This window comes from Antechinus flavipes, chromosome 1, assembly GCF_016432865.1.
Source record: "Antechinus flavipes isolate AdamAnt ecotype Samford, QLD, Australia chromosome 1, AdamAnt_v2, whole genome shotgun sequence".
Taxonomy (NCBI): domain Eukaryota; kingdom Metazoa; phylum Chordata; class Mammalia; order Dasyuromorphia; family Dasyuridae; genus Antechinus; species Antechinus flavipes.
Window position 1 is genome coordinate 352693344 of NC_067398.1, and position 27968 is coordinate 352721311.

The 27968-nt window shown below is 33.3% G+C and overlaps 1 protein-coding gene across 3 annotated transcripts in view; it reads right to left on the reverse strand.

Moving 5' to 3' along the window:
* Positions 1 to 27968, reverse strand: part of RAB27B (RAB27B, member RAS oncogene family) — a 205837-nt gene that overhangs the window by 79640 nt on the left and 98229 nt on the right. The window lies entirely within an intron of this gene.

Here is a 27968-nt window from a genome sequence, read left to right on the forward strand (position 1 = left end):
AAGTCCCACTTCTACCACTTACTGATAATATGACTCTGGTCAAGTCACTTAACATCTAAGTGTTCTAAGCAACTTGCTAAGTCTATAAATTTTGGAGAAGGCATTAATTTGTTTTTTTTTTTTTTGGAATATAGGAAAAAATTTCCTATAATGGTCAAGTCACAAAATACTACACAAAGTACTACTGTTCCCATGTATTGCATGCATTATAAAATGATTAGAGGTAGCTATTTTTAAAAGATGAATAATATTTTAAAGATCTTATCAAAATACAATACCTCATTTTATTTTAAATAACATTGTAAATATTATTTCAAATGGTCCTTGGCTGAGGTAAATATAGGAATGCATTCTAGTGTCTTAGAACCAAACTGCCTGAGTAGGGAGAAAGACCTGGGGCTTGGGAATATGCTAGAATCTGTGAGGATCTGGCTGCCTGAATAAATCGAGTGGGATCAGAGAGTGTATTTGTGACCTTGAGCTAGATAAGCAAATCAAGTGAGGCAGGGACTAGATTACCCAGGCAAGGGAGTATAAATTTGTATAAGTATATACCTCCATGCATACTCCCAAATTAATTAATTTGGGAGAGATACCCCTGGATTCAAATTTCCTCTCTCCTCCTCTTGTGCCAGTCATTGTCTGACTCCTCAGAGTAGTTATAATTTAAATGCCCATGGCAGTTGCTCAAGCACAGTTGGGAACATTCTCTCACCCATTCTCAGCATATATATATATATATATATATACTGCATCCTAGATCTTCTCCAAGCCTCAGTGGGTACAGCTCACGAAAGAGCTGGTGACATTGTTTGAGACTACACAGCCTGTGATCAGTTATTTACTGAGAATGGGCTTTCTAATCCCCATCTTCCAATTGTTGATGCTATAAGATATACCCCATAGATTAATTTATGCATCCCTCTTTGGAAATCATTGCTCCAGGTTGCATTTCTCTCCCCATCTGTCAAAGAGAATATTCAACAAAATGTCTCTTAAATTTCTTTTCAGTTCTAATATTGTCATTCTTCTCTCCCCTCCCTTTCCAATCCCATTCCTTAGATTTCCCTGGAATCGGGAGAGGGGAGTAAAGAAGGGTAAGGAAGACTAGCCACTAGTCATTTCAAGGAATAGATTTTTCAGTAACTTGTATAGCAAAGTACTTTGTTAAAAGAAGACTATAGAATTTCTCCTAACACTTTCTCAAGCCACCCCACTTCTCCTGTATTAGTAAAATCTCACTATAGTTATAGCATTAGGAAGGTTAAAAGCCAAGCAACCTGAGTTTGAATATATATTTGTGTGTCCATGGACAAGATAGTTAAACTTTCTGACCATCAACTTCATCTAGAAATGAGGGTATTGCATTAAAATGTCTCTCTGGTCATTTCTAGCTCCAAATCTATGCCTTTTGTATTCTTTAAGAGTACTGCTTTAATACAGTTACATTTTTTTCCCCGCATCAGGGTTCAGTAGAAAAGCCATTCAATTAGGACTCAAAGGACCTGGATTCAAATCCAATAACTTGCTCTCTTGGAGGTTTTAGTTTCCTTAATGATAAGAATAGGAGCAGTGGAGGAGGTAAAGTAGTTGAATTCTAAAATCCTTTCATCTGTAAACCTATGACCAAAACATCTTTCTTGGCCATCACTCCCCAATTAGAATAAAAGCATTTTCTGGAAAGACTTGCATGAACTGATGCTAACTGAAATGAGAAGAACCAGAACATTATACACAGTAATAACAAAATTATGCGATGATCAACTGTGATAGACTTGACTCTTCTCAACAATGAGATGATTTAAGAGTTCCAATAGAATTGTGATAGAGCCATCTGTATCCAGAGAGAGAACTATGAAGACTGAATGTGGATCAAAGCATAATATTTTCACTTTTTTTTTTTTTTTGGTGTTTTCATTTGTTTGCTTGTTGTTTTTTTTTTTTTCTTTCAAATGTTTTTCCCTTTTGATCTAAATTTTTTCTTGCACTGAATGATGACTATAGAAATATGTTTAAAAGAATTATATATGTTTAACTTATATAGGATTGATTGCTATTTAGGGGAGGGAGAAAAATTTAGAATACATGGTTTTGCAAAGCTTGAAAATATCTTTGCATATATTTGCAAAAATAAAAAGCTATTAAAAATGGAAGAATTTTAAGGAGAAGGTTTTTCAAATTAGTTTCCCCAGCATGTAGAACAGTGTCAGCCACATAAGAAGTGCTTAATAATGTGTTTTCATTTATATCTCAAGAATCAACATTTAAGGGGTATAGTAATAGCTGTATCTACTATGGATCTATGACTACGTGTATGTTAGTATGTATGTGTGTGTATTTCCAAATGCAAGATAAACAGATGTTAGAAGAAAAAACACTTAGAATAGGTTGTTCCATTGTTTTTGCTAATGTATTGGTTTATATAGTGACTATATTCATCACCTAGATTTTCAGTTCAATTATTACTAACAGAAAAAAATATTCGCTGCCATTGTGATGATGACCCTTTTTTTCTCATATACATAAGTGATGTCACAAGATATTCCAGTTTCTAAATGTGACAAAACCAGGGCAATGACTGACTGAGTTATCTTCCCCATGCCTGGTCTTTGGCTTCTGACTCAGGAGTCAAGTATGTTTTTACTAACAGAGAGGGTGTAGGTAGTTAGAGAGACAAGCAGAGAATTCTTAGGTTTTGCTTTACTTTATTTTGGTAAAACCTTGCTTTTTCAGAAAAAGGGTAGCAAAGTAGAGGTTGTAGTGGAATTTGTGAAGAATGATTCCCTTAGAACTTAAAAGTATTAAGTCAATCTTTTGAAAAGACAAAAATATTGGTTATTTTTTTTAAAAGAGAAATTTGTAAAAACAAGGTAATGATATAACTTAATTACCTTATTAAAAACCTCCTTTCAACATAAATTAAAATAATTTGACCCAATCCTTGCCCTCAATAAGTTTACAACAACACTGATGTAGACATATTCAACAAGATATTTTGATACACAGAGATACTTATTTCAATAGGGAAAACACTATAGAGATTTTATAGTATAAGAACAATTGATTGATAAGTGAGAAATAAAAAAAAAAACTAATACTATGGGTATTGAGTGCCAGATAAATTCCTTTGCAATAATTATTTTCCATGAAAGCAGTATGAGACTGGTAGCAAGCTACCCAGGGAAGACTTCAGGTAGCAAGTTTGAAGGAGGGTCATTTACGACTTTTGAAAGGGAAAGTTATAAAGAGGCTAGGAAAGGAAAGGCAGTAAAGGCATGAAGTGAAACTTGTGAAAAAACTAAGAGGCTACAGATAACAAAGGTGCTAATAGATCTTCCAAGGGACCATGGGAAAATGGAAATCAATAGAAAATCTCAATGAGTTCAGAAGACAAGCAAAGATAGCCATTTTTATCTACTTTGGTTTTTACACTTTCTTAAGGGTATTTGGTTTTGTATCTGTGTCTAGCACAGTGGCTGCCAGATCGTAAATGTTGTCTCACTAAAGTCCTGTGACACAACCATGATTATTTAAAAAGATTGTCATTAAAAAATCTTGATGGAAATACCAACTGACAACAGATTAAGATTAGGGATTCATTCTTATGCATGCGTAGCTACAGTTTCAGATCATTTTTGATTAAGTTTATCTAATCATAAAGATCTATCAATTCTTTTCCAATTAGAGGAAACTCCAAAGTATGTACAGCATGACTAACATGTCACAAGATCAAGTTCCCAGAGCTAGAATCATCCCTGCCAATTTTTCTTGCTGCTTTCAGAGATGGGATTGCAGAAAAATTTATGCTTCAGTGACTTTCTTTACAAGCACATGATTTTGAACATGTTGGCTTGTCTGCATCAGGATACTTGTTTCTGATTTCCATTTATAAAGCTGGATATGTCTAGAAATTTGTACACAGGACTCTGGTAATCTTAACCTTTTTCTCAATCTTATTTTAACCTCAACATCCTCATTTGTAAGGTGAAGATACTTTTTTTGGTGTCACCTGTGTAGGTTGTGCAAATGGGTGAACATATATATTTGTTCTTTTCCTTCTAGGTAAAGCTGTTGTAAAGATATGGAGATTTCCTCAAAGGTCTTTGCACTTGTTCTATTTGCAAAGCCATCTGACTACATAATCATTATCCTTGTCAGTCAAACACCAAGCATTTAAGCCTTTACTATGTGTCAGGCACTGTTCAAGAACAAGGGATAAAAAGAAAGGCAAAGACACGATCCTTGCCCTCAAGGAATTCACAGTCTAATGAGACAATATGAGAATAGCTATGTACATATAAGATACATGCACACATATACATGTATGTACGTGTGTGTATGATACCTCTTAAGGGTAAATGGGAAATAATCTCAGAGGGAACACGCTAGCAGTAAAGGAATTTTACAGTAATTGGAAAGACTTGCTGCAAAAGATAAGCATTGAAGAAAGTCAGAGAAGAAAAGAAGGAGAGCTCTCCAGGAATGGAGGACAGCAAGTAGTTAAACATGGAGTCAGGAGAAGCACTGTGAAGGGAAGTAAAGTGCAACAAGACCAAAGAAAAGTAAAAAGGGATCTATTATCATTCTATCATAAGCGGAGCACCCATATGGTTTCAGGGGTGGGGTTGAGGATGATCTTTAAAAAAAGAAGACAATTTCTTAAAAATATTTTGCAAGCATTTACCACATAAATACTTGTTGATTGATTGATGGTTATGGAATCTAAATGCACAGTGTGCTATTGGCCAACTCATATTTTAACTGACATTTTTTATTATATCAGGTCAGCTAAAAATGATATGCCTTGTAATGTTTGTGTAAGGCCATATTCTAACTAAGTTCTTCTTCAGTGCCTCACTGTGGTGAAGCTTGCAAAGGACTGCAAAGGGTTTCCTTCAAATATGTATCTGGTAATGGGCTGCGTGTCTGTCACACAAGGATTAGCCTTGCCAAATGTGGGAAAAGAGTGTAATAATTCTTCTAAGTCAAAGCAGGGCTGTGATCTGTGTCTATAGGAGGAGGATCTCTTTCTGTGAAAAAAAGTTGGTCTGATTATGTAGCAAAAGGCAATGATAAAAGTGGGCATGGATTTAATACTTTAAAGCTTACAGAGCATTTTGAATACAGTATCCTATTTGAGGCTCACTAAATAACCCCATTATTTAGGCACTACGGGCAGTATTATTGTCCCCATTTTACAAATGAGGAAATTGACTATCAGAAAAATTAAATGATTAATTTGAGCTCAGGTTTCTTGGTTCTAAACTCCAAGCTCTATCCACTACATCACTGCCTCTCAACTGTTACACTGGTACTCAGGCTATTAAAAACAAAGAAAAGAAAAGAAAAGAGAAGAAAAGAAAACCCAGAAGACATCCTCCAGTATATTGTGGAAAATATTGACAAGAATTAAAAGATGGGTGCCCTGTTAGAGCGGATATGCATCTGTGATATAACAGATCCATTACAAAAATGGAAACAATCTGACTGGGTTAGACTAGATAGTATCTAGGGTTCTCCCAGTTTAAATCTATGATCCTACCATTATAAATTCTATAAATTCTATTGGTTTTTTTTTTTCAGTTGTTTCAGTCATGTACTGCTCTTTGTGACCACATTTGGGGTTTTCTGTCAAAAACACTAGAGTGGTTTGCCATTTCCTTCTCCAACTCATTTTATAGAGGAAAAAACTGAGACAAATAGGGTTAAGTGATTTACCAAGAATCACATAGCTAGTAAATGTCTGAGACCGGATTCAAGCTTGGGAAGATGAATATTTCTAACTCCAAGCCCAGAGTTCTACCATCTGCACCATCTAGTTGTGACCTAAAGATTCTATATTATACATCTTTTGAAAAACAGCATGAAAAACAGAAAAAAACAGTATGAAAAATAGTAAATTATTTATCATAATGACAAATTAAAACACTTGGAATTCATATTGCTGGCCCAAATATTTGATTCATTCCTATTTGCTGATCCTTTATCTACAAGTATTACATCGAAAGTTGGAATTACACTATGGAATGTAGTGTAATGTTTATTACATTGAATAAGCATTGAAGCAAGAATTCAGATAATTTGGTTCCAACATATGTTTTTGTCAGTAATATCTACCTAATTTGGGGGAAGGGAATGCATTTCTCCATTGTATAATATTTACTTTGAACTTAGAAAGAAGGCTGTTCACTTGCCCTAGATAAAGTTGGAATTGTGTATGTTGAACTATGGAAATAATAATAATGGGGTCATAGGGTTATAGATTAAGAAGACTAGAAGAATCTTTTCAGGCCATTTCGCCTAACTACCTCATTTAATAGATGGCAAAACTAATACCATGTAGTCTGTCACAAAGTGGCAAAAATAAAATTTGAATCCAGATTCTTTGATTCTAAAACTAACACATATCTGCTATATCAGAATGCTAGAGATGATACTGCTATGAATATTGGATTTAGCACGAATCTGAGGCCTGACACGAAAATATTACTTTAAAGAACTAAAAAAAGTACAGTGAAATTAATACAGAGGAATGAAAGGTGAAGATTCTCAAGGGAATTAATGGAAAAAAGTGAGAAGAAAGAAAGCTTACCAGTATTGGATTTCAATTTATAATCCAAAGCAATAACCATCAAACTATCTGGAATTGTTTTTTTTTTTTTTAAAGCTGATTAGTAGAACTGGTTAATTAAAATATATACAGAAGTGAGCCTAATAGCTTTGTTTGATAAACTAAAGATCCCAACTGTTGGGATAAAAACTATTTGACAAAAATAACTGGGAAAATTGATAGCAACCGGCATAAATTTGTCTAGACCAACACTTTACATTACACATTAATATAAATTCTAAATGGATACATGATCTGGATATAAAAGCCACAACCTAAAACAAAATTAGAGGAACTTTTCTAAGGAAGAAAAGACTTTTCAAATGATGGATAGAAGAAAATTTTGTGACCAAGCAAGTGATAGAAAGGTTCAAGGGAAAGAAACTGGATGCTTTTGAGTATCTGAAGCTATAGACTATAAATGGATAGCTATAAATGTATAAACTTGTAAGCTATAATTGTAGTTGTCTTTGTGATCTATAAATTTGTGCATCTAGTTTATGTAAGATTTTAATACATTCCTTTAATATTCTCAAATGAAAATAGAATAGCAATTTTATGTAAGACAATACCAAAATTTTGTAAGTCATCTTAAGAGCAGCAAATTATAATGTCTGAAATATTATTGGATAAGGACAAATAAAAGTGGTACAAGTAAACTGAAAAACATGAAAAAATTATAAAGTTTTTGCACAATTATAAAGCTAAGAATAGAAGGGAAACTGTTAAGTAGGGGGGGAAATCTCTGAAGCAAGTTTGGTTTCATTTTCAAGCTAGATAAGGAACTGATTAAAATTCATAGGAATAAGAGTCATTATTCAATTGAGACTTCAAATCATATAAACAGGCTCTTCTCAAAGAAAGAAATACACGCTATCAACAATCATGAAAATGTTCCAAATCACTAATAAGAGAAATAAAAATTAAAGTAACTATAAGGTTCTACCACATATCCATCAGATTGGCAAAGATTTTTAAAAAATGGAAACTGACAAATGTAAGCTTTGAAATAAGTAGCCCATAAATAGATTGTTAGCAGAGCTATGAATTGGTACAGCCATTATGGAAAGCAATTTGGAATTAATCCCTCCAAATGACAAACTACACATTCTCTTTGACTCTATGATACCACTACTAAGTCTGTTCTCCAAAGAGAGCAAAGCAAAGAAAAGGGGAAAGAACATATATATATATATATATAATATTTAACATATTTTTTATAATTGCAAAGAATTGGTAGCTAAATGGATATCCATCAGTTGGAGAACAATTAAACAGATTATGTTGCTATTACAAAAAACCAAAACAATGAAATCTTAGAATAATAAAACATAATTAAATTGGCATTTGAATATTTTTAAAAGTAGGAGTAAAGGCCTAGCATTATCACATTTCAAACAATATTATAAAGCAAAAATTACTAAATTTTACCACTATTATTTTATGGAAGCTAGACATGGAATACCATTTTCTCCAAAGAATTAAAAAGGAATATTACACAGAGGACAGTGGAGGGAAGCATGGAGAGTATGAGCATCTTTTAACATGTAATAAAGCTGTGGGAATATGTAGAGAACAAAAAAACTGGTGGATGGGGTAGAAGGAAGGACTTTTAAAGGAGTAAGTAGATTGGGATTTGGGAAGTTTGGTGGTGGTGGGAATCTGGGAGTGATGATGGGATGAAGAGTAGAAGTATGAGAGAAGAAGATAAAGTAATAGAGATAATGTAAAAAGAGAGGCTAAGAAAGAAATAGTGAGTGAAAATAAGATGGAGGGACGTTCATAAATAGTAATTATAACATTGAATATGAATTTGCTATTTATAGCAATTCTCTGTGGTTGCAAAGAGCTGGAAATTGCAGGGTTGCTTATCAATTGGGGAATGGATAAATAAGCCATAGTGTGTGGTTATGTTGCAATACTATTTTGCTTATAAGGAATGATGAGCTCAATGATCTTAGAAAGGCATGAAAACTCATAAAACAGTGAAGAACAAAGTGAGCAGAACCAAGAGAACATTGTATACAGTAATAGTAATATTATTTTAAGAATGACTATGAGCAACCAAGTCATTTTGATGAAATAAATACATAAATTAGAAACAAAGGACATATGAAGAAAGATGCTATCTGTATCCAGAGAAAGAACTGATAAATATAAATAGTGTAGGTACTTATTTATGTCAAATGGTAGTTTTCTCTAGGGCAGGGGGGAAGAGGGAAGGAGGGAAAAAAGAAAAAAAATTAAATGTTGACTATCATATTTTTAAAAAATAGCAAAATGTACATAATAGGTTTGTAGTTTCATGTGCAATCATCTTTTTAAAATTATATTATGTTATGAAAATGCTTGTTTTACTCTACTAAATAAAATTTAAAACTAAAAAAATTTTAAAAAGAAAAAACAAGTAAAAGCTATCATCAAGGAATTATATGACTAGAAGAGATGTGCTATTCATATAGTGAAAGTTTAGATTGATAGGACAAGAGCCAGAGAGCATCCTTAAAATAACAGGAGAAAGGAGAACCTTTTGTGGTAGATTATTGTGAGGAGGACATGGGCAAGTCAAACAGGAAGAGTTGGCATGAAAGGGCTTTGATGTGTTTCAATAGGGAGAACTCCAATCAATGAGATTATAAATTCATATAATTACCATTAGTTGATACTAATTTTAAAAATAAAAAGGCGATCAATTAATTATATGTTAGAGAGTATTCTCCTTTATTTGATTGTTGAGGAAAATGGAGAGCAGTTTGACAGAATTACATTTTAGATTTCGTTTAATACCATATTTTACAATAAAATCCCAATTATTGTGTGATCTAAAAGTAAAAGACCACATCTCTAAAAATTAGGGAAGAATGGAAGAATATGCCTTGTACAGCCATAATGGCAACTTAACTAAGCAAGAAATAGAGGTAATATAAGAAGTAAAATAATCAATTTACATTGCATAAAATTATAAAGATTTTGCATAGTCAAATCAATGCTTCCATGATAAAAATGGAAATTGTCAATTGAGAAAAAAATCTTTGTAGTAAATATGTCTGATAAATATCTTATATCCAAGATATATAAGAAATTAATATAGATATGTTAGAATAAAATTGATTTCTGAATAATTAAATGGTCAAAAGCTTAGAATTAACAGTTTTCAAAAGAAACAATAAAATGATCAATAACCATATTAAAGAAGGCTCCAAATCTCTAATTACAGTATAAGAGAAATGCATACTCTTAAAATGTACAACTTGCTATTCCTTTTGAATATATAATAAAGGTATCAAGGATCTTTCTTCTCTTTCCTTCCACTCCATTGATGGTTACTATTAGAAACAAATATTCAAATTCAAATAACTTTGATGTTATACCTTACAGTCTTCAAAGATGATATAAATTGGCAAATGGCAAATGTTGGAGAGACTATAGAAAGATAAATATACTAATGTACTATTGTTTGAACCATGATGAATGGTATACCCTCTTTGGATCAGCAACACCAGTATTGTACTTGTTAAAAAATTTAAAAGGGCTTAAAAATAAAAGGAAAGATTCCACATATGTGAAAAATCTTCATGGTAGCAAAAACGTAAGAACAAAGCAAATTTCTACTGGCTGGAAACTATTTGAACAAATTGTGGCATATGGATATTATAAAGTATCATACCAAAAGAAATAACAAATATGAAGGAATCAAGGAATCTTGGAAAGACTTATAGAAACTCATTCAGAGTAAAATAAACTGAACCAGAAGAAACATTTACAGAATAATCAAAATAACATAAAGGAAAACAAGGAAAAAGCAGGAGAATTTGATCAATTCAGGAACCAATTGTGATTTCAGAGAAATGATGGTGAGGTATATATCTGCCTTTTCTTAGCCAAAGAAATGCCAGACTATTTGGTGGAAAATGAGGTCTATACTATGAGACATGACCAAAGGGTTCATTTGTTATCAACCTGAACTTATTAATTTGTTATATGACATCCAAGATTCTTAGGCTTTGAGAAAGTGACAATAATATTAAAAATAAACAAGCCAACAATAAAGCATTTCTTAAAAAGCTTCAGATTAATTAAAAAATAACCACATGCTCTTCTTTTCTGAGAGCGAAATGTAGCCAATTCTGGATTTTGACTTATAGATTAATTTTTTGTCAACTACCACATTCTAATCTTGCTTTACTTGTGTTTCTATGTTGTAATTTTCTTTAAGTTGGAAAATAATATTTGGAAGCTGACTACATTCAGAAATGAGAGATATACAAGATAAAGATAAGAGATTATATATACAAATGAGTGCTGTCTTTTTGAAATCAATCCATTTGGGAGACTGATTACATTTCCACATCTGCTATCGTATCTCAAACCATTCTTGATTGATAATATAGCCCACTATACCTTAGTGTTTATTTAAATTTGGAAAAATGGTACCCCAGATATTGCAATCCTTCACATTGAGCTCACTGTGAAAATAAGTAGCATCTGAATCATTACCACCCACCAACATCTGTCATTTAGAACAGCCACTCATTGCAGTTGAATCATGGCAACTACTCCATGATATGTCACTCTGAAGGCTGCAGGACTGAAGAGTAGTAGATTAATTAGAAAGAAACTTTGTTCTATGGAAAGACATACACACACATATATGTATATCCATATTCATACATATACATATATATGTACATGTAATTTCCCCCAATTAAGTGTTAAAACAATTTTTAACATTTTAAAAAAGTTTTGAACTCCAAATTCTCTCTTTCGCTCCTGCTTTTCCTCCCCTCTCTCCTTGAGATGGTAAATCAAAAGACATATGTTATACATGTGCAATCATGTAAAATATTTCCATATTAGTCATTTTGAACAAGAAGACTCAGATAAAAGGAAAAAAAAGAATGAAAAAAAAGAAAATGAAAAATAGCATGCTTCCATCTATAGTCTAACAATATCAATTCTTTCTCTGGAATCAGATAATATGCTTCATCATTACTCATTTGGGATAGTCTTGCATAATGGTATTGCTGATAATAGTTAAGTCATTCATAGTTTTTCATAGAATAATATTGCCATTACTGTGTACAATGTTCTCCTAGTTCTGTTTACTTCACTTTCTATCAGTTCATGCATCAATCTTTCCAGGTTTCTTTGAAACCTACTACTAGTCATTTTTTTATAGCTCAATAATAGTCTATCACAATCATATCACAGTTTGTTTAGCCATTTTCCAATTTATGGGCATCTCTTTGATTTCCAATTCTTATCTATCATGAAAAAAGCTAGTATCAATATTTTTGTACAAAAAGGTCTTCTCCACAAACACTTTTGATGTCTTTGGGATAAAGAGCTAGCAATGATAATGCTCGATCAAATATCATGCACAGTTTATATAGCTCTTTGGGCATAGTTCCAAATTGCTCTCCAGAATGGTGGGATCAGTTCATAACTCCACCAAAACTATAGTAGTGTCCCAGTTTTCCCACATTCCCTCCCACATCCATTTTTCTTTTTTTGTTCTTTTTAGACAGTCTGATAGATACGAGGCAGTATCTCAGAGTTGTTGTTGTTTTTTTTTTTTTAATATGTTTAGTCAGTAATGATTTAGAGCATTCTTCCATATGATTGTAGACAGCTTGGATTTCTTTGTTTGAAAATTGCCCATAATATACTCAAGATTCATTTTTTTGTTTTGTTTTTACATAAGTGTGGCCTTTAGCTAGTCTGGCTTAAAAAAATCTTTGCACTCAATTTCTTTCTTTTTCTTTTCCTTTTTAGAAGATAGAATTATTTTTCTACCTTAGGTGATAGAGCAGGTAGAGTGCCAGGCTTCTGAGTTCAAATTCAAAGTTCATCTTCCTGAGTTCAAATCTGGATTCAGACACTAGCTGCATGACCCTGAGCAAGCCACTTAACCCCTATTTGCCTCAATTTCCTCATTTATAAAATCAATTGGAGAAGGAAATGACAAACCATTTCAGTTTGTGCCAAGAAAACCTCAAAAGGAGTCATGAAGAAGTGGAGACAACTGAAACAACTGAATAACAACAAATGCTTCGAGACAAGTACAGGTGTGTGAAATAAAACAATGATTAGAAAATCACTCATTCAAAAAAAAAATGGGACAACTGGTTTATAAAGCAGCCAGTGGAATATTAGGACACTCAAGTTTTGATCTATCCTTCAGTATAACTGATTTGATGTTTCTTTCCCATTAAATTGACAGGTAGCAATAGTACCTAGATCCAAAGGAGTTATTCAACATGAACAATCAAGCATTGCAATATACAAATTATAGGGTAAAGCAAAACTCATACATCCATTCTTTTAAAAGCTAGTTTTGAAGCAATACTCAACTGTAAGAAAAATTGTTTCATTTTTGTCTTAATCACTGTCTGAACATTTGCTTATATTTTTATTCATTTAAAACATATCCATGATTTTTTGTAGATTTCTATGGATGCTCAGTCTCTTAAGTTTATTTCCTCTATAAATACCTGTATGTATTTTTTACTCATGACTACTTCTTTTAGTTGTAACTTTAGGTATAATCAGTTGATTGATGTTCTTGAATTCTACTGTTCTTCAGAAATGTGGAGAACATATAGAAAAGTCTGAAAAGAAATGACAACTGGTTTTACTTTAACCTTTAAATGCATTCTTTTTTTATATGCTGCAGATAAAATGAATAAAGCTTTCCATCCTGAAAATGATTTTTATTTGGCCAATCAATTAATATATTTAAATGAAAAAAAACCAGATGTGATATAAAAACATGATTGATGTGACAGAGTGTAGAAGGGTGACTGAGATTTGTGCCCAAATGCTTCATAATTATATGAAATATGATATCTAAAAGGATATAATTTTTGGAAATAAAGCTGAAAAAGAATTTGTGAAGTTATTAATTGCTTCAGTTAATATTTTTAGTTTATTCTTTAGGTTCTCTATATAGAGCATCATATCAAATGCAAAAAGTAATCAAATGGACATTTTACTTTGTTAAAAGCTTTTTCTACATCTAATAACATAATCATATTATTTTTGTGGATTATTATTTAACATGGTTTATTTTTTATTTTATTTCTTATTTATTTGATATTTTCTTCTAGTTACATTCAAAACAAAACATTTATTTTTAAACTTTGAGTTCTAGATTCTCCTTTTTCCCTGTTCACAATTAAGAAACCACATGTGAAGTTATACAAAGCATTTTCATAAAAGTCAAGTTGCAAAAGAAAACAGATCTTCCACCCTAATGAAAATAAAAACCCTCAAAAAATTAAGCTACAAAAGAAATAGAGAGATAGAGAGAGAAAGATAGAATGCTTTGATTCATATTCAGACAGTTCCTTTTCTTTTATGGAGAGGTTTTTTTATCATAAGTCTTTCAGAGTAGTTGTGGATGGTTGTATTATTGAGTCATTTGCAGCTGGTCATCTCAGAATATTGCTATTACTTTGTATACAGTACATTTCACTTTGCTTGAATTCATGGAGGACTTTTCAGGGTTTTTTTTTTTTCTTTTTCTTTTCCTGAGAACATCCTGTTCATCCTTTCCCATAGAACAATAATATTTCATCACAAATTAATACCACAGTTTATTGAGTCATTCTAATAAGGTTTATTATGCTTAAAGTTTTCCTAACATTGATTCTAGTCCTGGTTGTGCCACTAATTTACTAAATAACATTGAGTAAGTCACCTTGACTCTCTGTACCTGATTTATGTGCTGCAAAATAAGGACCCTAAATCTAAATTCATACAAGCAAAACCTAAATGTGAATACATGCACTGTAAGCAAGCTCTACTGGAAGATTCTGGGGGAAATCTGATACAAAATTCCTAATTTTAATTCTTGGTATTGATCAGACCTGCTTTTTGTATACAAGTTTCCTCATATGTTATAGTCATTTTGCTAATATTTTATATAAATTTTCTGAATTTATAGTCATTGGAAATATTGAGCTTTAATTTTCTTTCTCTACTCTTTCCCTGATTGAGGCTGTAGGATCACATTTCTATTACTGAAGTAATTTTGTATGACACTTTCTTTTCCTGTAACTTAGAAAAATAGATCATGGGGAAGCTAGGTTGCACAATGGATAGAGCATGAATCTGCTGGAGTAGGGAGGACCTGAATTCAAAAGTGACTTCAGATACTTGACACTTCCTGGCTGTATGGCCCTGGGCAAATCAACAAGCCTAGACTAAAAAAATAGTTTAAGTAATATTGGACTAATTTATCTTCATTCAAGATTTCTTGAAATGTACTTTATTAAAGTCAAGACCTTTTTCGTCAATTTTTGATAAGAAAACACCTTGCCTTTTCACATATGTATGTATGTGTATCTATATATAGGAAATGTATGTGTGTATATATGTATATATTATGTGTATTCAAATATGTATATATACATATATAAGTTTTCTTTATTGTATTCTAGCATTTCTTTTTGTCCCATAAAACACATCTCTGTATGATTCTACATAGGGCATCTATTACTTGAGTAGGGTCTTATACCTCCTATACTAGGCTTTTTATTCTCCTTCCAATTCTTTCCCATACAGTTTTCATTTCCTTTTCTATTATTTTCTTCTGGGCCACTAACATATCTCTTTAAAACTCTTGTATCAGATTTCCCCCAAAATCTTCCAGTAGAGATTGCTTACAGTGCATCTATTCACATTTAGGTTTTGCTTGTATGAATTTAGATTTAGGGTCCTTATTTTGCAGCACATAAATCAGGTACAGAGAGTCAAGATGACTTACTCAATGTTATTTAGTAAATTAATGGCACAACCAGGACTAGAAATTCAATGTCATGACATCTCCCTTCATTCCTCTTCCTCCTCCCATTCCCCCTGCCTCCAGTGAACGTTTTGCTACTGCTGCTAAGCAAACCAAGTAGATGAGGAAAGCTGGTCAAGAAGCAAAGGCATGATGATTTTCTTCTAAGATTCGAATAGTCATTTCAAAGAGAAAAGCAGCCTAATAATGCATCTTAAGTTCTACCAAGTTGCTTCAGTGAGGCTGAGTTGTGTAATAAGTCTAGCTTTATAATAACAGGATTTAGAGCTGAAAAATATCTTACACATTATCTCCTTTTCTAGATGAACAGAGGTCCACAGGGATTGAATAAAATGCTCAGAGTTAACACAAGTATTATACACCTGAATAATCTCATTCATGTTCACTATTCAGTAACGCTAGTTTCAGAACAGGTATATGTGAAACTAATATGGAATCATTCACATCCACTCCTGTTTCTCATTTTTCTCATCTTTCTTTTTTAAAATTTTTATTCTTTTGCTGAGGCAATTTGGGTTAAATGACTTACTCAGGGCCACACAGCCCGCAAGTATTAAGTGTCTGAAGCTAGATCTGAACTCATGGTCTCCTGATTTCAGCTCTATCCATTGTACCAACTAGCTCCTCCTTTTCTCATCTTTCTACATCTTTGTGGAACCTTGTCATTTCTAGCCCTGACTTTTACTCAAACTGCCTGACACACTGAATGCTCTTAGATATAGCCAGATAATGAATTGAACTGAAATACTACCTCCTATAAGAGATTTTTCCAGTTTTCTTCCCCCATCTCCAGGTTTTTGTGTTCTTCTGGCCTCTTCAATATTATTTTGTATTTAGTTTGCATATATTTCCCATTTACTTATTTTATGTATATTATTTGCACCTGTAGAGATCCTTAAGAACAGAGAATACTTTGTTTTCATTTTTTATAGCCCTAATGACTCCCCCATAATAGGAACTTGACAAATGCTTGTTATTTCTATCTATAATGTTTATGTATCCAGGACATTTTTCTATTACTAGTCATTCATTTATTCTCTATGAGGTGATAAGAATTCCACAGAATAACAAAGTAACAATCTTAGGTTTGCCTTTTCAATCACTAGCTGAGGAGTCATGTGGGAAGCAGTCTGTTGTAATGGGAAGAATGGAAATGTTGTAAATGGAGGCCCAAGGTTTGGATTTGGAGGCCACACTTTGTCATTTACTAGTTTTGTGATCTTTGGCCAAGTTATTTACATCTTGAGTAAGTCTTCATCTATAGAATAACAGAAGATTGTTATTCTTTATTTCTTTTAAAAAAGTTTAGTTTTGTCCAATATTAGTATCAATGAAAATCCAATATTAGAAATATTTACAACAATAATTAAAATAAGAATCTGTAAAATAGATGTAATAGTTATATTATTTACCTCACAAGGCAGTTGTGAGAATCAAATGAAATAATTTGTATTTAAAAGATTTTTAAAAAACATAAAGCACTAAATAAATGTAACCTATTTAAATATCTCACTGAGGTTTGGGCCTCCCAATTACCTTTTTATGGTGCTATAGGATTCACTTGGAAAGACTATCCAGCTTATATGATTGTTATTCATTTCACATTAAATTATTCATTAATAAATTATTTGCTTACATAGATCAAAATACAAACTTGTCACATTTGTAGCGGCATAAACTCCAAATATTCCAGACCAGACATATCAGCAACCCAAAGGAACTGATGCATCCAGAAGCAATTGTTCTCAAAAGGACAGAGCCAAAGCCTGAATCATTAGACAAAATTAGACAAAAGGAATGTACAACTTTGTGTGTTATGGATGCTTTCTCTCTTTTCCCTTTCCATTTTTTTGCCATCCTTCCTTTTGCTACCCTGAGAGATGGGAGTTTTCTGTATTTAGAGAGATGAGTGCCCTAGCCACCCTTTACTCCATCATGATGGGACTGAGAGATACCAAACTCCCAATTATATCCACTGCTCATATAAAGACTCTCTATTTGTGTGTATATTTATTTGTATGCGTGTAAACCACTTTTAATTGAGCCCAAACGTGTGGGAAGCACCTGAGGTGGAACCCAAAACTAAAACTGCTAAGTATCAATGCAATGTGGCATTCAATTCACATTATTTCTCCAAGTTTATATTGGTGGGATTTATATTGCTTTTCCCTACAATTGCCTAAAGGAGCAAGAGCCACAAATTTATCACTTTTAATCTCATCTCCATAGTGCTAATTCAAATTTTGATCGACACTATCTCCCTCAACTTCCTCTTCGCTTTAAATGGAGGGTTGAGGAAGAAGTACCCCAAACCTTCCAAAGCCTTCATTTATAGGGGGTAGAAACTGAACTCCTTTCACTATACGTTTTGAGTATAGCTCTGCCTGGTTTCAATTCGTGGAACAAGATGTCCCAACATCAAGTACTTCCTGTTTTCCCTAACTCTATTCCTTGTTTTCTTGCTTCCTTTTGTATATTGTCCCCCATTCAGATTATAAACTTCTTGAGAGCATAGACTGTCTTTATTTTTTAATAATTTTAGTCCCAGGGTTTAGCACAATGTAGGTGCTTAATAAATGTTTATTGGATTAGATTAAACACATAGGATGATGTCCAAGTCAAATTCCCATTACCTTCTCTCTCAACCATCCTCATTTCCCTAAAAGTTTATGTCTGGAATATAGTAGAGAAATTGGATTAAGCAAAAAAGGGTCCTCTAGGCAATCAAAAGAGATAAGAAAAATTCCATAAACTAAAGCTCAGTTACTTTATTAATAGTGAACTCCTCAGGTCTTCATTCACTATCAGTTTTCTGTATTAGAAAATTTTAATTCCAACAAGCTGGATTATCTGGTTTTCCAGGTAAAAGTGGATTAGAAACAGATTTGAAAGGAAAAGAGAAGTTAAAATAGGCTGTTATATTGACTGCTAGAAAGAAGGGAGGGGAGAAGATACCCTCTTCTTTCAAAAAGCTCTGATTTCATCACAGTGGGGAGCTCCTTCACTAATTCAAATTGTAGTCCCTTTCTTATAATTTAGTAGATGACTTTTAAATGTTGCTATAGCCATAAAATTTATTACCTTCTGATCAATTTGGTGATGAACCTCTCTAAAATCACTTAGGTTGGTCCTCCATTAACAGAAATAAAGTTCACACATGGACACATACATATATATTGGTTTCTCAAATTGATGGAACCCATGGAAACATGTATCCTCCCGTTATAGACTTTGGATGAATTGGGTAGTACATGAATGACTGAAAAACCATTAAAAAAAACTTTAAAAGCTTATATATCTGAGACAATTTAGTGAAGAGGAGAAGGCTTCAAAGGTACTGAAGGTATTTATTATAGGATAAATAATACAATAAGGACTAAGTAAAGTATAAAGTATTATTTTCTGGTCAATCCCACTGAATTAACAGAGTTGATGGACTTTAGATGAAAAATTGTTATATATATTTTTCAGAGTTGGCCAATGTGGGAATTGATTTTGCTTGCATAGTTTTTCCTTTTTCTTTTTTTTTTTTTTTTCTATTTCAAAGGCGAGAGGGAGAAGGAAAGGGAGACGAAGAAAGAAAGGAAAAGAGGAAGAGTAAAAGGAAAAGGATAACTAAAGCATTTTTAAATATGAAAAAGAGGAAGAAGACAAGCAGTACAGTTTGAAAGTAACATGTTAAATGTTCTCTCTCATCTTCCCTCCTTTTCTCTTTCTTTGTATCTCTGTCTATCTCTGTTTCAGTCTTTGTTTCTGTCTCTCTGTATAATTTTGTAATGGTACATAAAAATCCTAATTTATTTGTTTCAGAATAAAAAGTAAATTCAATAAAAACATTTCTGTTCAGTGCATTGTCTAAGAAGTCAAAGAAGTATGTAACTCATTTTAGGAAGAGCTCTATAAAAATGACTGAAATAAAAATCTTGGTACTTTGAAGAGTGAGTTACAGCCTGGAAAATTCATTTGTACAGAATGTCTGCTTGCTAACAGTTCTGAATACATAAAAAAATTACTAGTGTAGGTTGACCACACTATATATGTCTTGATAAATGTCTTGAATTGCAGAAGCTCAATACAAAGCATAAGCTAACATATTTGTCTTTCAAGTATTCAGTCACGAAGTAAAGTCATCTAGGATACACTTAGGTCACATCATGGTTCAACATAGCCTTGAATCTTTTTTCTAGCATCTACTGGCACAACAGAAATAGGAAGTTAAGCTTTAACCAATTTGTTTTGTGGAGATAATTTACACCAAATGTTTACCTCTTTTGAAAATATAAGCATTACAACTGAGAAGAGAGTAACCTTTTTTTTCTCCCTAACATTAATTTAGCCATCCCTTTTCTGTTAACATTCTATTTATGTTAAGTGTTACTTTTTTCACCCCTTTCCATCTCTGAATTTTCCCCTCTTCCATAGGTGGTAATGAAGTGAGACCTGTATGAAGTATATTATTCACTTCTAGTCACAGTGTAATTAACCTGATTAACTTGAGTCACTGTTTGTCCTCCAGAAGTTGACCTCCAAAGGATTTTTACTCCAACATGATTTGAAATAATTACTTCATTGTCAGTCAATTTTATTCAAGCAAGTGAATTATCCCCATCCCCAGTGAATTATCTGTATCTTAGATTCTTTCTTTATTTCTTTTTAGGTTTAATGCTTCTTATCTAAGGGATACAAGATACTAATAGAAAGTAAACTCCTTGCAGGCAGGGATGGTTTTCATTTTTGTGTTGTATTTCTAATGTATAACATAGTGCTTTGCATGTACTTGGTAGTAAATAATTGCTTGATTAATTGAAGAATTAATCAAATTAGTCTGAAATGCTGAGTCATGACTAGTGGAAATTTTTTCTCTGTGCTGTTCTCAAATTTTTATTGATAGCTTTGCTTTTATTTCCAAATATATCTCTTCTTCCTTGCCCCTCTCCAGTCCCTCAAGAAGATATTCTCTCTAACAAAAGTATGAGAAAAAAAGGAAAGAAGTTCAGCAAAACTAATCAACACATTGGGACTGCTAAGTGCATAGAGTTCATATTTGACCTCAGATACTTGGGCACATCATTTTACCTTATTTACCTCAGTTTTTTCATCTGTAAAATGAACTGGAGAAGGAAAAGGCAAATCATTCCAGTACCTTTGCCAAGAAAACTCCAAATAGGGTCACGAAGAGTTGAACATGACTTAAATAATTGAACAACAGTAAAAATCAATTCATCAAAGAGGAGTGATGATATATGGAATATTCCACATCCATAATTCCTTATCTGTATAAATAATGGAGGGAGGTATATTTTCTCATTCCTTTCCTCTCTGCCAAGCTTCTTAATTATTGCAATTACACAGAGTCCAATTTCAGGTTTCTTTTTTCCGTTTTTAAATTTATATCTTGGTCATGATTCATATTGTTTTCTTGGTTTTGCTTACTACATTCTGCATCATTTCATGTATTTTGAATTTTTCACATCCATCATTTCTTAAAGTGTGGTAATATTCCATTATATTCATGGATAACAATTTATTTAGCCATTTAGCCAATGGAAACCTGCTATTCTTTGCTACTTCAAAAAGTATTATATTTTATTATATAAGAGACCTTATTCTTTATCCTCAAATTTTCAGAGAGTATATACCTAACAATAAGATCTCTGGATGGAAGGTATAGATAATTACTTTCTTAGCATAATCCCAAACTGCTCTCTCAAAGAGGTGAAACAATATATAGATCCACACTACACTATATTAGTGTGTATACTTTCTATAACTTTTCTAATGTTGATTATTTCCATTTTTTATATTTGGTAATTTGCTGAGAATGAAGTAAAACTTCCAAAATGTTTTGAATTGCTTCTCTTTTATTCCTAATTATTTGGGAGAATCATTCTTGTTATGGTTTTCTATCTTTGCAGTAAAATATACAGAACATATTTTCAACAAATTACAAATGGAATTTGAGAAAAAAGAATTTGTTGTAAGCTTATTCTAAAACAACCAACAACGATAGAATTAATGAGGAAACACACTTTACTCTTCTTTAGACAGCTAAAGACTTTGGAACTGGAATATGATATACAAGGTAAGATGTAATAATTCTGTCAATTGATCTAGAATAAGTGCTTTAAAAAAAATTAGGGATGTAGATGGCCATAGGAGTCCCATCCTTTGACTATAGACAATGTTTTGTCTGTTGAAATTTTCACATGTAGACTGGAGATATCTGTTTCTAGGCATATATAATAGAAAGGCCCTGCTCCCTGACTCATTGCATGAGCTGATATTCTGTGACTATTTCCTGCCTGCTTACTGTGTTATGAATAGAGGCCTTTTGGTGAGCTACTTAACTTGAAGTATGTATATAAAGAGAGAGCACTAACTGACCAAATAAGTCTTTTTTTTCCTGGTAGTGATTAAAGCAAAAGCTGTTCAGGTTTCAGTGTATGAAGAAAAGGAACATCAGCATCAGGGCAACTGGATCCATGTGTGGCTGTGAACACACAATACTTATGTTTTCAGGCTATTTTTATTTATTATTTACTTTTCTCAGGTGAAGGAACTTTGAAGGTTGTCATGACCTTATGAGCTATGAAAAAAGAAAATGCATGCTCTGAAGTTTGCTACGGTACCAAGTATGTCACAGTCAAGCCCAGTAAGGCATCAGTACAAATCCTAGCAGCAGCTAAGATATGGTATCCTATAGAAATGAAATAACTTATCCAATAATTATGTCACATTCAAATGTAAAGAAGTAAACTTGACAGGATAAAACTCTTCTACTTGAAATTTGAACCCATTCTTTACAGTAATTGATGCATAAGGTATAAGGAAGAATATACCTGAGTTTGTGGAGACATTTTGTACTTTAAGTCTTGTTATGTGATTTCAATAAATATCTTTTTGTAAATTGATTAAATGATATTGGGGTGCTAATCATTGGGTTAATTAATGATAATGAAATTGGTGATAATTAGGGAGAACACAGCAGAACAGGAGTTAAAGGCAATAGCATTAGCGAAAACCCCATAAGCTTCCAGGGATACCTCTAGTGCTCTGGGGAAGATGTAGCCAATTGCTTCTGTGAAAGCAATACATGTCAACACAAATAGGAATTAGCATATGAATCCTGGCATTCTATAAAGGTTATACAAGGGATAGTTCATCTGCCAAACCATTGATCCTGCAAAATTTTCTAGTTCCAGGAAGATTTTATTTCAATGAGTTTCTGAAAGAAAATTAATAAGTGTAACAACTAGCATTTATGCACTCCTTTAAGAGTTGCAAAGTGTTTTACAGATGTTAACTCATTTGATCTTCACAGCAACCAGGAAGATGGGTGCTAGGCCCATTTTATAGATAAGGACACTGAAGCAGACAGATCAAATGACTTGTCCCAGAGACACAGCTAATATCTGAGGCAATATTTGGACATAGTGGTATATATCAACTGTACTACCTAGCTGCTTATTAAGCTTGAGCACACATACGTGTAAGGCTATAACTTTTCTAACTACCAACAAGTTACTATAAAATCATTGCTAATGCTTAACCTCAGAACTGTGAATCTCCTTGATTATTAAATACTTAAGTCTCTTGTTCTTTGGGCTAGGGCTAAATTCCCAAGTGGTACCCATTCTGACCTAAACCTGACAGATGGTGAGTTGTTCTTAATTCCCTACATTCTTGATTATCTTAGATGGGGAGAGGTAAAATTCAAGATTAGGAGACAGTAATCAGAAGCATACCAGGAGACTCATAAACTGTCCTTCCCTCACTCAGATCCTCCAGGAGGAGTCTATTACAATGCAGGATTGAAAAACCAAATCTAATTTACATGAATTTCATTTCTTTATCATGACACTATGGAGAGAAGACCAGTGTCCTCTGACATTAGATGATCTCTGAAGTGTCTTTTAGCTCTCAACCTATAATTCTATGGGCTTGAATTGGGAGCAGGAAGTGTAAATTATTTCCATAAACTTCCTTTTTAGATTTAGAAGCTCTTGGAAGGAAGGCTATTCTTTTGATTCTCCCACATCCTAACACTGTTCTGGGTCTGGAGGTAAGGATTCAATGCAAACTTGTTGAATAGAATTGAATTGCCTGTCCAGTCATGAATCTTTGCCAATCTACTTAAGGTAGGGGGAGGATAATATAACCTTGTGAAAGAATATTAAATATTTACTCTAGGTTTAAGTTGGAGCTCTCTGACTTTTTTTTTCAGAACCTCTGCTTTTAGCAAAACAAACACAGAAGAAAGGGAATATACACAATAAAATGAATCAAAATTGAAGATACTACAAATTTTGATGAAAGAGTAGCTTTTCAAATTGCTTTGGAAAGCTCCCAGGCCAAGTCTCAAAGGCTTGAATTTTCTTATTTGAAAATAAGTCTGAGTTAATGTTTTTAAAACTTTCATATGAACTGATCAGTAGAAGGAAGGATTTAGTAGTTTATTTTACCAGTGAAAGTCTCAGCATGTGACAGAGCAAGATGATCCCCAATTTAAATTCACAATGGAGATCTGAATGTTTGTTCATGGGGTGCTTTTGAATTTGGTTTAGACTACTGTGAAATATAGTTTTATATTTCATTCCTTCTTCCTGCAGATAGCTTAAAGGACATTGTTGATAGCTTATTTTATGTAAGATCAGTATTAAGAAAGAAATAGAAAGGAAAGGATTATTTTTTATTAAGAAAAGGAATAGAAAGGAAAGGAAAAGATTATTTTTATAGAACGTTGCACAGAGATCATGATGTTCCTCAATGCTAAAACAATATATGATCTATAACTGAGGAAGATTTGTCTTTGAGAGCAAGCATTCAACACTGCCAGAGGCCCCACAGGAAATGCTTATGTGACAATGGGAAAAGGGTGTCTTAATGGAAGGCTTCACCACTGCTGTAATAGTAGCACTGTGGGTGACAGAGCTATATATTCACTCGTCTGTTGTATTAAATGCTTTGCCATGAGAAGAAAACAGTGTGACATGCTGGATTCTACATCAAAAAGACCTAAGTTTTCATTTCCTACCTATGACACATACTTGCTGTGCAATCCTGAGTGAGTCACTTCTTAACCTCTTACTACCCAGAGCTAACTTTCTAAGACCTTAAGTTTCAGAGAAATTACCATTCTGTCTTGGAAATGGTTCTCTTCCTGACTAAAACAACTCTAGACCTCTAGTAGACTCATAGTCCTATAGGCTATTTATTCCTTAGCTGCTTGCCACCCCTTTCTTTCTGATCTAGCCCTCTTTTTTTCCTGGAATCCACTGCATATAGGATCTTCTTTTCCAGCTAGTTTCCAAGCTGATGTGCACCTCTCTACCGCTGATTGGCACAGTGAATAGAATACAGGAGGACTTCCTGTGTTCAAATCTGGTGTCAGATATTTGCTAGCTGTGTGATTGGACAAGTCACTTAACACTGCTAGTCTCAGTTTACTCATCTGTAAAATGAGCTGGAGAAGGAAATGGCAAATCACTCCAGTATCTTTGTCAATAAAATCTCAAATGGTGTCACAATTGAAAAACAAGTGAACAGTAACCACAATCAGTTACTTCAGGGAAGTGGGAGACCAATCAGAAACTCTTCCTTTTGCAACAAAAAATACAAATTGCTCTGATCCCAAGTTGCCAGAGCTTCCTTGAGGCAAGGACCAAAAATGCTCATGAGAGGGTGAGCCAAGTACCAAATTGGAGGAACAGCATTTCTCTAGACCCAGTGGTCTCCAAAGTGGGGGCAACCAAAGCATGATATCAAGTGGTGTTTGTTTGAACCAAGTATGGGAAGATGGGTCATGTTCAGGAGTATGTTGCTAAATGTTTGATAGCTGTGATAGGTTTGTGCGGGTTGTGTGTGTATAATGTACTTTTAAAGTCTTGTCTGAATTTTAACATTTTCTTAAGTATAGACTATCAACAAAACAAATTGGGCCCTATGGTAGCAATGAATAATTTCTTGTTGTGGGGTTGTTCTCCAATACAATTATAACTCTATAACTCCCTTCCACTACTTCATGACACCTTAATTTTCTTCCTCCTATACCAAACCTTAATTTCTCAGGGCTGTTATAACTTATATCCTGGGATCCCACATTAGTAGCTATAGAAGGACACTGGGAAAATATGTACATGTACCACCATCACCCTTATCTACCTCCTGTCTCCAGAACACCTTGAAGCTTCAATAGGTACCCCTTTGAAGGAAGGCTAGACACCAAGGCAATGACTAGTGAGTAAGAGTACCATTTCCTTTTCATTTCTAATGGATTAGAATGAGTTGCACAGCATGAGAAAGGCACAGATGGTTTGCAATCTACCTTGCATATCTCCTTCATGCCCACCCTCAGCCTACTCATATCCCAAAATTTCCTATTTCTATTGAAAGTATTACTATCATTGAAAGTTATCCAGATTTGCAATCTGTATTACCCTCAGCCCCTTATTTTTAACTCCTACCACATAAAAGAAAATGCTAGATCTTCTCATTCCTATAACCACATCATCTCTCATTCATTGTCTTCTCTCTATTCAATAACTTGGTTCAGTCCTTCATCATCTGCTGCCTGTACTATTGCATTTGCTTCCTAATTGGCTGCCTTGCCACACATCTCTCCTTTTAACAATTTATCATCTACTCACTTGCTAAAGTGATTTTCCTAAAGCATCGGTTTGACCATGTCACCTCTCATATAAATTCCAGTAGCTACTTAAATACCTTTATGATCAAATAGAAACTCTTCTGTTTGGCAAATAAAGCATTTCAAAACCTCAGTCCTACTTATTCTTTTGATTTTTCATTATTTCCCTTCTTACATTTTATATTCCAGATGAATTGGTGTTCTTGTTGTTCTTTACACTCATACAAAAACATAACTAAAAATCCAACCATGAATAGTACGAATACCATAAATTAAACAGAATCAGGTAAAGAAAGAGGAATGGATTTATGCTGAAAATATTCTGCTGGGTTGAAAAAAAGATAATTAATTTTTGTTTGTTTTGTGTTACACAAGGTGATTATATCTTCATCTACATTTAGATATACCTACTATCTAAAAATATTAGTGCTACTGAAATACTGTTGGGCACACATCTAGACAAAAAGACAGGCTGCCAGCTTCCATATACCTATTCTAGAAAAAAAGCTGAAATTTGTAGCAAACTGAAAAGTAAGCAACATTTTTATTGAAAAAATATAGTAAGTCAGCTTTTTTATACCATGATTGTGCAAAAAGTCAGCCAAGAGTGAAAAGGAGGCACAAGCAATCAAGCAAACCTGGCCCTTTTATATTAAAAAATAACTAAATGAATGAATGGAGTGAATGTGTGTGTATATATAAATAGATCTATCTATCTATATACACACAACATATACACACATGTTCATATATGTGTATATGGATATGGATTGTATATACATATAAAGGTACATTTATGCATGTATATTTACATGCATGTACAAATATACTATATATCGTATGCATACTATATAGTATGTGTATATGGATATATATATATATATTCACATATATCCATGCACAGACATATGTACACACACATACACATATATATTTCTTGGATCTCCATGAGGCCCATAAGATGATACTGAAGTTAAGGTAGAAGGTGACTTTGAATACAACCAATCTGGAGGTTTTTATCTAGAAAATTCACTTCAGAAGTAACACACATTCAGTTCAGCTGACTAACTAGAAGTTGAAATTAAATGGTGAGTTTAATTTGGTTTGTAAAAGTTCCACAAATTATCAAATGGATTACCTAAAAAATTTCAAATGTTCATTTGGCTTCATACAAACTACTCAAAACATTCTGCAGTGATATATATTAAAGCACAGAGAATACATGGACAATTAAATAATAAGTAGTGAATCCAGAGTCAATTTATATTATTTATAGTTCATATAGTCCATTAAATATTTATAGTCCATAAAAGTTCAACTGGTTTGGCTATTCTTGGTCTAAGCTATGCTTTTCCTGGGACAGAAATTCCTCTGGGTCTCGGGGAGAGACAGTATGCTTAGAGGGGAGATTTTCTGTCTACATGATAGTCACAAATAGGGCAATGTAAAAATCTCTATTTCTTTTCATCTCCACCTCCTGGTTTCCCTGGTTTTTCTCAAATCTCACTCAAGCCTTACCTTCTTCAGAAGGCCTTTCTTGGTCTCCCTTTTTTGTTCTTTGTTTCTATCATTTATGTACATTTTTTTTGTTTTATTATCTTTCCTATTATAAGGTTAGCTTCTTGAAAAAAAAGAATCATTTTCTTTGGCCTTTTCTTCCCTCCTTCCTTCCTTCCCTCCTTCCTTCCTTCCTCTTTCCTTCCTTTCTCCCTCTCCTTCCTTTCTCTTTCCTTCCTCTTTCCTTCCTCTCTTCCTTCCTTCCTTCCTTCCTCTTTCCTTCCTTCCTTCCCTCCCTCCCTTCTCCCTCTCCTTCCTTTCTCTTTCCTTCCTCTTTCCTTCCTCTCTTCCTTCATCCCCCTTCTTCTCTCCTTCTTTCCTTCCTTCCTTTCTCCCTTTTTCCCTCC